Below are 10,604 nucleotides of genomic sequence, written 5' to 3'. Positions count from 1 at the left end.
TAGTAGTTTCAATTAGCCGTAGAAGTTTGTTCACCTAATTTTAATGTAAGCATTCAGAACGTCATAATTAGTGGTAGTAATTTTCAATTAGTGGAAAAAGTTAACAAACTTTTGACTTTTCCACTAATTATACTTCAAAATTTGCGGGGAATGCCATTTTGGCCTTTGATTATCACCCGTCAAGAAAAAAATTGGTTAGAAATCAAAAGTTGATTGTTTTATAAGCTAAATATTAGGCTTTCTCAATGGATACAACAGACTACCGCAAGCTGTTTCTAGGATATTCTATTAATTTTAATTGTGTTTTTTAGACATTGTGAATGATCGTAAACTAAAAATTATAAAGTGTAATTGAAACCACTAATTGGGAGGTTCTAAATGAAGCTTTTAACTTTTTCCACTAACTATACTTCAAATTTAGCGAGCAATGTCATTTTGGCCTTTGATTGTCATCCGTCAAAGAAACTGTGGATAAGTGCCAAAATTATTTGTTGGGGATAAATGAGAAAAACACAGTAAAACTGAAAATAATAAATTTTTAAAATCTTTTAAAATACATAGAATATACATGAAAAATATGAAAAAAAAAGACGCTTTCGCTAGGCACTTGTAACTTTTGTTAGGACATGCAGTATGGTATTTATTACGTTTCTAATACAATAACTTGACTAATAATGTTGAAAAATTTGGCGCTTACCCCCTTTGGTATTTTCACTCTTCAATTATTTTACCACTAATTTATTTACACTACTTCCACTAATTTCGAGGTTCTGAATGAAGCTTTATACTTTATACTTAAAAATGTATAATCATTCACAATGTCTAAATATACAGGGTGGCGCACCTCATTCGCCTCGGTTGATTATACGAAAACGGGAAGATGTAGAAACAAAATATTTTATGGGCATATATGGGGAGGAAATGTGCACAATTTATAATTATTTTGAAATATACAAGGTGTTTCAGAACTGAAATCCATACCAAAGTTATATTTTTTCTTATGGAACACCCGGTATTTTATTTCATTTTCGGATTCTTGGGCCCAAAAAAAGGTATTTATTATAAGGGTTAAATATGTTTAAAATCGTTGGTTTTTGAGATATTTAAGGATATTTAAAAATGCACGCTACATTAAAATAAATTATTAACACCCTGTACATTGCTTTTCAGAACTAATTCCTGTGCTGCCTTTTAAGCCAGAGAAATAAACTTTACTGAAAAATTTGATTGGTTTGTTTAATGCATACAGGGGTATTAAAAATTGCTGGTCTATTTTAAATATTTATTTTATATAAAAACTTCGTTATTTCAAATACAACACCCTGTATTTTTTAAAATAAATCGAAGCAGATTCAAATGCACTTTCAAACTCTATTAGGGTTTCCTATACCTATCTAGCTCAGATTTTGAATAAAAAGCGATGTTTCAATAAAATGGCAATCAAGATGGCTGGTGTCGCCAGGGCAATTTTCTAGTTAAAGTTAGGAATTCTTTTCAAAATCGACATTAGTTTACGGACATTATTATTTAGATTTATAACAGTTTACTTAAATTTAGCTACAATAGTTTAATACTTATTAAACTTCATTATTCATTATTTTATCAAGAAAAATTAAGCAGATCTGCTGGAGGAACGAATGGATATGTTACTAGTGATTTTATTTTGGAAGGAAAATTCCTTCTTGGCCTCAAGAGCCTATGCTTAAAGATGATATCCAAATAGAAATCTTCCTGTTAATAATGGTAGTGTGGTTTATAAAAAACTTATTAGGCAGAAACCTAACGTTGGAAGTAAAGAAAATTAATTAGCCGTAAGTAGTTCTTTTATAGAAAATCCATATATCTACAAATGATCGTAAAATAAATAAGAGAACTATTTCTTCGTTTTTCTTGAAAGAATAATAAATACATATTTAATAAATATTATTTATTAAACTACTGTAGGCAAATTAAATAAAAGTAAACTGCTATACATTTAAATAAAGTCCATAAACTAATTTCGATTTTGAAAATAGCTACTGTCACTAGAATCAGCCATCTGGGTTCCCATTTTATTGAAAAATGGCTCTTTATTCAACATCTGAGCTAGATAGGTATAAGAAACCCTAATATAGTTTGAAAGAGCATTTAAATCTGCTTCGATTTATTTAAAAAAATACAGGGTGTTGTATTTGAAATAACGAAGTTTTTATGTAAAATAAATATTTAAAATAGGCCAGCAATTTTTGATACCCCTGTATACATTAAACAAAGCAATTACATTTTTCAGTAAAGTTTATTTCTCTGGCTTAAAAGTCAGCACAAGAATTAATTCTGAAAAGCAATGTGCAGAGTGTTAATAATATATTCTATTGTAGCATGCATTTTTAAATATCTTTAAATATCTCAAAAACCAAAGATTTTAAACATATTTAACCCTTATAATAAATACCTTTTTGTGGGCCCAAGAATTCAAAAATGAAATAAAATACAGGGTGTTCCATAAGAAAAAATATAACTTTGGTATGGATCTTAGTTCTGAAACACCCTGTACATTTCAAAATGATTTTATATTGTGCACATTGCCTTCCCACATATACTCATAAAATATTTTGTTTCTACATCTTTCCGTTTTCGTATAATCAACCGAGGCGAATGAGGTGCGCCACCCTGTACTTTATACTGAAAATTTTAGGATCATTCGCAATGTCTAAAAAACACAACTGAAATTAATAGAATATCCTACAGCTTGCGGTAGTCAGTTTAGATAATAAAAAGCCAAAAAATTTGCTTATAAAACAATAAACTTTCTATTTCTAACCACAATTTCTCTAAAGGGATGATAAAATCAAGGGCCAAAATGACATTACTTCCAAATTTTGAAGTATTAGTAACAGAAGTAAAAGTTTGTCAACTTTCTCTGGTATAAGCGATACCAATTATACTTTTAGATAAATAATCGAGGGCGCAATTTCTAAATTCATTGCTGCCAACCATGGACATATTCGGCGAAGTGCTGACTAAATGGAATTTAAATTTCCCGCTGGGGATTCAGGTGGTAGCTCTGCTGTAAAAAGTGTCAAGTTGCCACATTTATTTATTGATTTCCTGACAGAAGTTTTATTCGTTTTTTTTTCGAAATTTTTACTAGCAGACCTTGCAGTCGAACATTGTTTTTTGTGGCCTTTTTTAGTGCGAAGTGTACAAGACAGGTTAATAGCCGTTGCAAAAAACTCATCGCAACCTTATTAGAATATTTTGAACGAGAAACCGGTAGTAATGACCCTTTATGTCCCATAAGTGCTATTAAGGAGGTGAGTTTTGTTGATATAAATAATAACTGTTTGCATATTTATAATTAATTTATTTTTGTTTCCTAAAATATTTTCATTAAAAGAAAATATATAAAAGTGGGCAACGCTGTGCCGGTCAAGCTTAATCATGTGACTAAAAGTATATTTGGCACGATCTATAGGTGAAAATTACTAACACTAATTTTGATGTTCTGAATGCTTATATTGAAATTGGAGGAACAACTTCTACGCTAATTGAAACCACTATTTTATTTAGCCGCATTAGAAGTTCTAAATAAACTGAAGAAATTGGTAACTACCTTCAAAACTAAATTAATTTTACTCTTTATAAACACTCTATAGTACGAAAACTTTAAAATATATAACTTAGAAAAACTTAATTGGTATAGAAAAGATGTATCATATACACAAAAATTATGAGTTAAATAGAACTGTTTAGTTTGTTATAGAAGAGGGGGGTTAGCATTCAGTATTTTTAAAACCAGTTTTAATATTTGTATATTGAAATAAAATTATTGCATTAAAAATTAGTTTTCTAGGTTCGCTTTGTCTTATGTTATTAATACGAACAAAATCCTATTTTACTTTTTTTTTCTCGGAATATGAATATAATGAAAATATTTATATTTTTTTAAAGTTCCTGAATATGTATGAAACTTGGGACATACCTAGATGTAAAATCAAATTCCGAACAACTTTTTCCTTACATTTTTCGGCGTTTTGCCATCTAACTCCACTTTTTGCACATACCAGGTGCATCTCAAAAGTGGGTCGCCCCTAAACTTTTTTATTTTTTCAGATAAAAACACGAGATTCGGTGTGTTAGTTTGTGTTAATGTGGCTTATTAGCATATTTGGAAAAAGTATTTTTTTACAAATAATTTGGTACCACACACTTGATATTTAGAGGAACATGGAACTCTAAATTAAAATTTAAAATGCTATTCTTTTAATTAAAAATGTCGAAAAATAACATATGCTATGTCAACTTTTCACTATTAAATTATTAGATAGAAAATAACATTCTCTTCAGAGTATTATTTTATATCTAAAATAGTAAAAAAATACCGAGGGTGTCATTTAAAAAGGAAAAGTTGTAGTCATTTCCGGTGAAACAGGAAGTCTTATTTCTAATATTCTAATACACTTATTCAATATATTGAATTATATGTTTTGGAGTTTGTTATAAAAGTAAAAAAAGTAAGTAAAACAAAAAATATCCTTTGTAAACTAATTTTCAGTAGAAACCGATAAATCTCTCTGAATCTGGCAACGCCGCGGCTCGCGCCTGATTGTTTTTGTTTTGAACGTCCTGCGAGGCCTGCTGCGACCTACGTCGCCGTCTTCCTGCGTGTTTGCAACAAGAGACGCGTTTTTCACCGAGATTATATCAACAGAGTGCACCTACCTAATTTTATTCAATTTTTTGTGTAAAATCGTTATTTTTGGGGCTTACTCAACCGGGTCTCACAATGCAAATTCACCTCAAATATCCCTTTAGTTGGTCATTGGCAAGCACTCTCTCATTGTACATGAAAATAACAAAACAAACATTTACTGATCTGGATAAAATTGATAGTTAAATAGTAAGACTCACCCGGGGGTACTCCGCCCCCTAGCCACTGACATCACTGAAATTCTATTCAATATATCCCATTCCATATCTTCCAACTAATTCAAATATTACTCGGATCTATTGGTTAATAATCTTCAACAACTAGCTAGTGTCACCTGAAATAGTATAGGGCTTCCCCGGACGCAAATCTGCCGCTAAACAGATTTTCATCCCAATCGATGGGGCTAATTGGGGTCCCTACACAACGCCCCAGCGGTGTCAATCGAGAGAAGCAAGAGAGACCTCAAACTCTCAAGACCATGCTCGAAGGAACGACGTCAAGAGGTTTTAACTCCCATAGTCAAAAGACTCGCTACTTCCAAATGTCAGCTCTGTGACAAAACACAACACTACACAGCCGGCCGGCCTATCAACGACTGACTGGCCTGCCGAGCTCAGCCTCCTCTTACATCACAATTTTACCTGATCACAAATATTTACATCGCTTGCCAATGAATCATACTGTTTTCTCTAATCGACTTTCAAATAGAGTGTTTTAGCATTACCAAATAAATAAATAGAGAGTTTCCGAAGGAATGCATATTGTTTATTAGAATAGTGAATAAATAAAAGCATTATTATGACGAACTTATTTTCCAAGTTTTACATTCGGCCAACCTGAACTTAGTTGCGCCCACGCAACTCTAATCTGACAGTGTCTCTAGCAACATCTGACATCTATCTCTAGCAACCCAAATCTTGTCTCTGACAACTCTGGTTCGTAAAATAAAATAAAACAAACAATTGACAACTACACAAACGTCACAAAATTAAACCCTCAAATAAAAGTGCCCTACACACTTGTTGTCTCACACACAAGTCGTAGAACAGATGTCATGCGAATGCATACAAAGTTAGAAAACTAATTAAACACACACAAAATAAAGGACATAGCGTATAAAACAGTAGTTAATGACAAAAAATTAGTAAGTTGACTAAAAACTGCATAGTAGAAAACAACGAACCGCCGACTAACACAAAACTAGATCGGCTGCACACCATATTGTTCAAATAAAATGCGATACAGAAGAATCGCTGCAAAGCTTTACCAAGCAGTAAAAAGCCCAATCGCTGATACATAATATTATGATATTAAAATGCCTTTGAGAAGAAAAAACCCTAAGAGTACAAAACAAGTTAATGCTCAATTGGAGTGCTCTAAACTACCTGTTGATTAGGGATCTGTTACCTTTGAGATGAAATCTAGGATCGACACTGTGCATTCAAGCCTTTCGATTGTCAGACAAAACTTAAAAGATTTTCACTTGAGTGCGACACTTTCTCCGTTTACTAGTATGTAAACGTATTATTTCTTTATATGGTGCAGATACAGCCATATAGCAAACAACTACCGTAGCTCCAGACAAATTTGTCCAAACTGCAGCGGAAATTATTATATTACATAGGTTTGTACAGCCTAGACGAACATGTTCAAATTGTGAATATACAAAAGAGATGTTGAAGATTAGAGATATTGACATGAAACGTACGTATTGAACTGTAAATATATAAAAGATGACAAACACAACAGAGAATTGAATAGCAGCAATCTTTTTATATTACAAAGGGTTCATGTTTGTATTTAAATGCTGCTGGTATGGTAATAAAATGTTTTAATACCCGTAAATGTTAAGATACCAATTTTAATCAAGAAAATCTCTTATTGTATTTCTTACAGAAACGCACATACTTTTGTAAATAGTGAAATATCAGTTGCTGGTTACAGGCATTCTGTTTGTCAATCGAATGACCGTCACTCAGTTGGTGCAACAATACAGGTGGTGAGCTAAATCCCAGTGACTGTATTAAGAACGAAGAAAATATGGGACACCACTGTTCTCGATCGCTACACAGCAAAATCAACAATAAAAACACCATTGTCAGCGCCGCACATCGCCAAATAGGAATGTGAAACCACCATCAAATGTTCGAGAGGAAATAATGAATTATTTCTTGATAACACCACACAAATCAACAATTGCAGAATATTTTGATGAATGTTGGAGAACAAACGACACTAATAAAAGATATATATAGACCCTGTCAGACATCAATTACTGATACTCGCACTACCCACAGCAGCTACCAAAAAACATAGTTACCACCAAAACGACATAGATTATGAAACCACAAAAACCTCACAACAGCAGAGAGATGCGGCATATAGAATATCAAAGTGAATAGTCGCCAAATCAACAATCTTATATATGCTGACGATGCAATAGTCATGACAGACAGCAACAAAGATCTGCAGAATCTATTTCGAAGAATCCAATGTCTCCTGCAAACTTCAAACGATATGATCTGAATACGAATTTTATGAAACAAAATTCCTGTTTACGACAAAACACCAAATTATATTTTTAATATATCCATAGAAAATGTGACAATAGAAAAAGTCCAATACTACAAGCACTTGAGCACAATAATAAATAAAACTGTCGAACAGTTATAAGAAATAATATCGAGGATCGAGAAGCCCGAAGCTTTTCTAAAACTCAAGAAATTTCTTTGCCGTAGAAACATTAACTTAACCCAATTAAGAAGTAGAAACATTAACCAATTAAAAACAAAAATGCTCCGATGCTTTATGATGTCAACCTTATTATATGCCACTGAAATATGAACCATTAGAACAACCAAGATTGGTGACTTCCAAAAGATAGTGTTACGAATGTTACGAATTCCTTGGGCTGATAGAGTTACAAATATCATGGTGCTACGTCGTATGCACAAAGAAGAAGAGATTTTTAAAATCCTTAAGAAATTCCTAAGAGATCCCAAGTCTCAGTTACTGCAGAATATTCTGTGGCGGTGGAAAAATCTAGGAAGAACGTAATCAAAGCAGAAGAAGAACATTCTGGCTGAAGAACTTCAAAGAGTGGTGGCCAATGTCATGAGATGGATTATTTAGAACAGCTACAAATAAAATAAAAACAACCAATCTGATAGCCAACCTATGTGAATGCATATTTTTTTTTTGTCGATATTGTCGAATGATATTTTTCAGTCAGCCTATAGTTACATAAACAACTGAATGTTCCGAGCGAAGTAAGAATTGTTTTTGTCTTTGATTTACGGTTTTATTTTTTTCATTAATTTTTTTTATGATTTTAAAACTATCTGTTTATCTATTTAAGAGTTATATCTTATTAAAAAATATTTTTGTTGTCATGAAATATCAGTTAAAAATGCCTATCATTCTTTTAGTTTATCTTAACAAGAGTAAATATTAATAGAGAACATTTTTTAACCAATTTTATTCATAAGTTCAGATTCAAAAAAGACCATCAATCAGAATCCAGTTGAAGAGGATCAGGCCCTTAATCCTCCGCAACCAAGAATACTCAACGATCATTATCAAAACCAAACATTAATTCATTTTCATATGTCTTAATCCTATGCCTTCGGTGATAAGTGTTATTCATACAACAGAAAACAGTTTGATCAGATTTTACTTTAAATAAAAATTTAAGATTAATTCAAAATTAATACTTAAGTTTAAACAGCTTTTTATTTTATTTAATACAGATTTAAATTAGGAGACGATAGTCAAAGAAGAGGCATATAAAAAAGTTCAGTTGACTAACGATGAGAGAGACTGGAAAGATTATAAAAATAAACAGAATACTATAAAATCAGAATGATAGAAAAGCGTTCTATGAAAAATAACATCGATGGATATCTACTGCTAATTGTACGAAAAAGAAGCAAACAATAAAAAATTGGTAGGTAGTAATGAAGTCATATTCTTACAATCCCTTTTCAAAATTGACGTTCGAGTATCCAAGAAAATGTTAACACTTCTTATGCTGAAAACAATATAGATATTTCCAAGAGTATATCAATTCAAACGAGCTGATTTTGTCATAGGAATTATACCACAACGCTAAAATTAGAAAGGTTTAAATTACTCAAATTGAAAGAGCTACTTAGTGTTTATCTTGAAAAATAAATCGACATCTGAAAAAGTTTCCTGCGTAATTTTTGAAATTTGTTTGACGTAGACTATCCTCTATCGAATTTAATAGACACTCCTTTATCTACCGGATAAGTTTCAAAGAAATGAAAACTAGTCTAATAATTCCAGTTCTTGGACAGCAAGACCATACAAAGACTTTAGACCGATATATTTCTTCCTGTATATTGACAAAATATTAAAGACTCTCATATGCTACCAGGTACGTACTTTCTTTGAAACAGATAGGAGTATTTATAAAATTCAATCCGAATAAATAAGATTTAATTGTAAAAAATGTAGATTGTTCTTAGTGACAATCCAACTGAAAATTCTACCTGCGTATTTATAGGCCTAGTCTGTGTCCACCTTTTTCTTTAAGAATTTATTTATCGATTTTTGCGAACCCTGGTATGTTTACTTTAAGTTGACAAAAAACGTCTATGTTTTTGTATTGTTTAGTTTTCGGCCCTTGCCTTGAACAAATATTATCGCCACGGAGTTATTCTGGCGTAGAGAAACAAAATATTCGAACACTGAAATTACGGACAAACTTCCCTTCCTTTAAGAAATGTGATGCAATAGAGTAATAGATTACACAAACACAAGAAATGTTAAAATGACAAATTTTTGAAATTAAGAATAACCTAAAAATCATATTTTGATGATCTCCTAGTTGCGAAACCGGAAAAGCACTTTTAGAATATACGTGCTAAAAATAATTTTGATAACAAAATTTGAAAAAATGCATATATGTAAAACCTTCTAATCAGTGATGGAACCAGGCTATTTAATGTACTTTCTACTAATCTGACGAACGCTCTAGTAATGCTAAATTATTTCAAAAATCTATGAAAGTCAACAAAACAATAATAATGTTCAATATAAGTAAATAATATTGTTATTTCAAGGATATTTTTAGTGAACTGATTGCTTGACCCCACACCTGAATGTAAATCGTTATTTTTTGGGGCTTACTCAACCGGGTCTCACAATGCAAATTCACCTCAAATATCCATTTAGTTGGTCATTGGCAAGCACTCTCTCATTGTACATGAAAATAACAAAACAAACACTTACTGATCTGGATAAAATTGATAGTTAAATAGTAAGGCTCACCCAGGGGTACTCCGCTCCCTAGCCACTGACATCACTGACATTCTATTCAATATATCCCATTCCATATCTTCCATCTAATTCAAATATTATTCGGATCTATTGGTTAATAATCTTCAACAACTAGCTAGTGTCACCTAAAATGCTATAGGGGCTTCCCCCGGACGCAACTCTGCCGCTAAACAGATTCGCATCCCAAACGATGAGGCTAATTGGGGTCCTCACACAACGCCCCAGCGGTGTCAATCGAAAAGCAAGAGGGACCTCAAACTCTCAAGACCATCCTCGAAGGAACGACGTCACAAGAGGTTTTCTACTTCCATAGTTAAAAGACTCGCTACTTCCAAATGTCAGCTCTGTGACAAAACACAACACTACACAGCCGGCCGGCCTATCAACAACTGACTGACCTCCGCCTGCCGAGCTAAGCCTCCTCTTACATCACAATTTTACCTGATCACAAATATTTACATCGCTTGCCAATGAATCATACTGTTTTCTCTAATCGACTTTCAAATAGAGTGTTTTAGCATTACCAAATAAATAAATAGAGAGTTTCCGAAGGAATGCATATTGTTTATTAGAATAGTGAATAAATAAAAGCATTATTATGACGAACTTA

Source organism: Sitophilus oryzae, unplaced genomic scaffold, assembly GCF_002938485.1.
Source record: "Sitophilus oryzae breed Bouriz unplaced genomic scaffold, Soryzae_2.0 scaffold_1913_pilon_pilon, whole genome shotgun sequence".
Taxonomy (NCBI): domain Eukaryota; kingdom Metazoa; phylum Arthropoda; class Insecta; order Coleoptera; family Curculionidae; genus Sitophilus; species Sitophilus oryzae.
The sequence above is the reverse complement of the archived record's forward strand: the minus strand, read 5'-3'. Positions refer to the sequence as shown.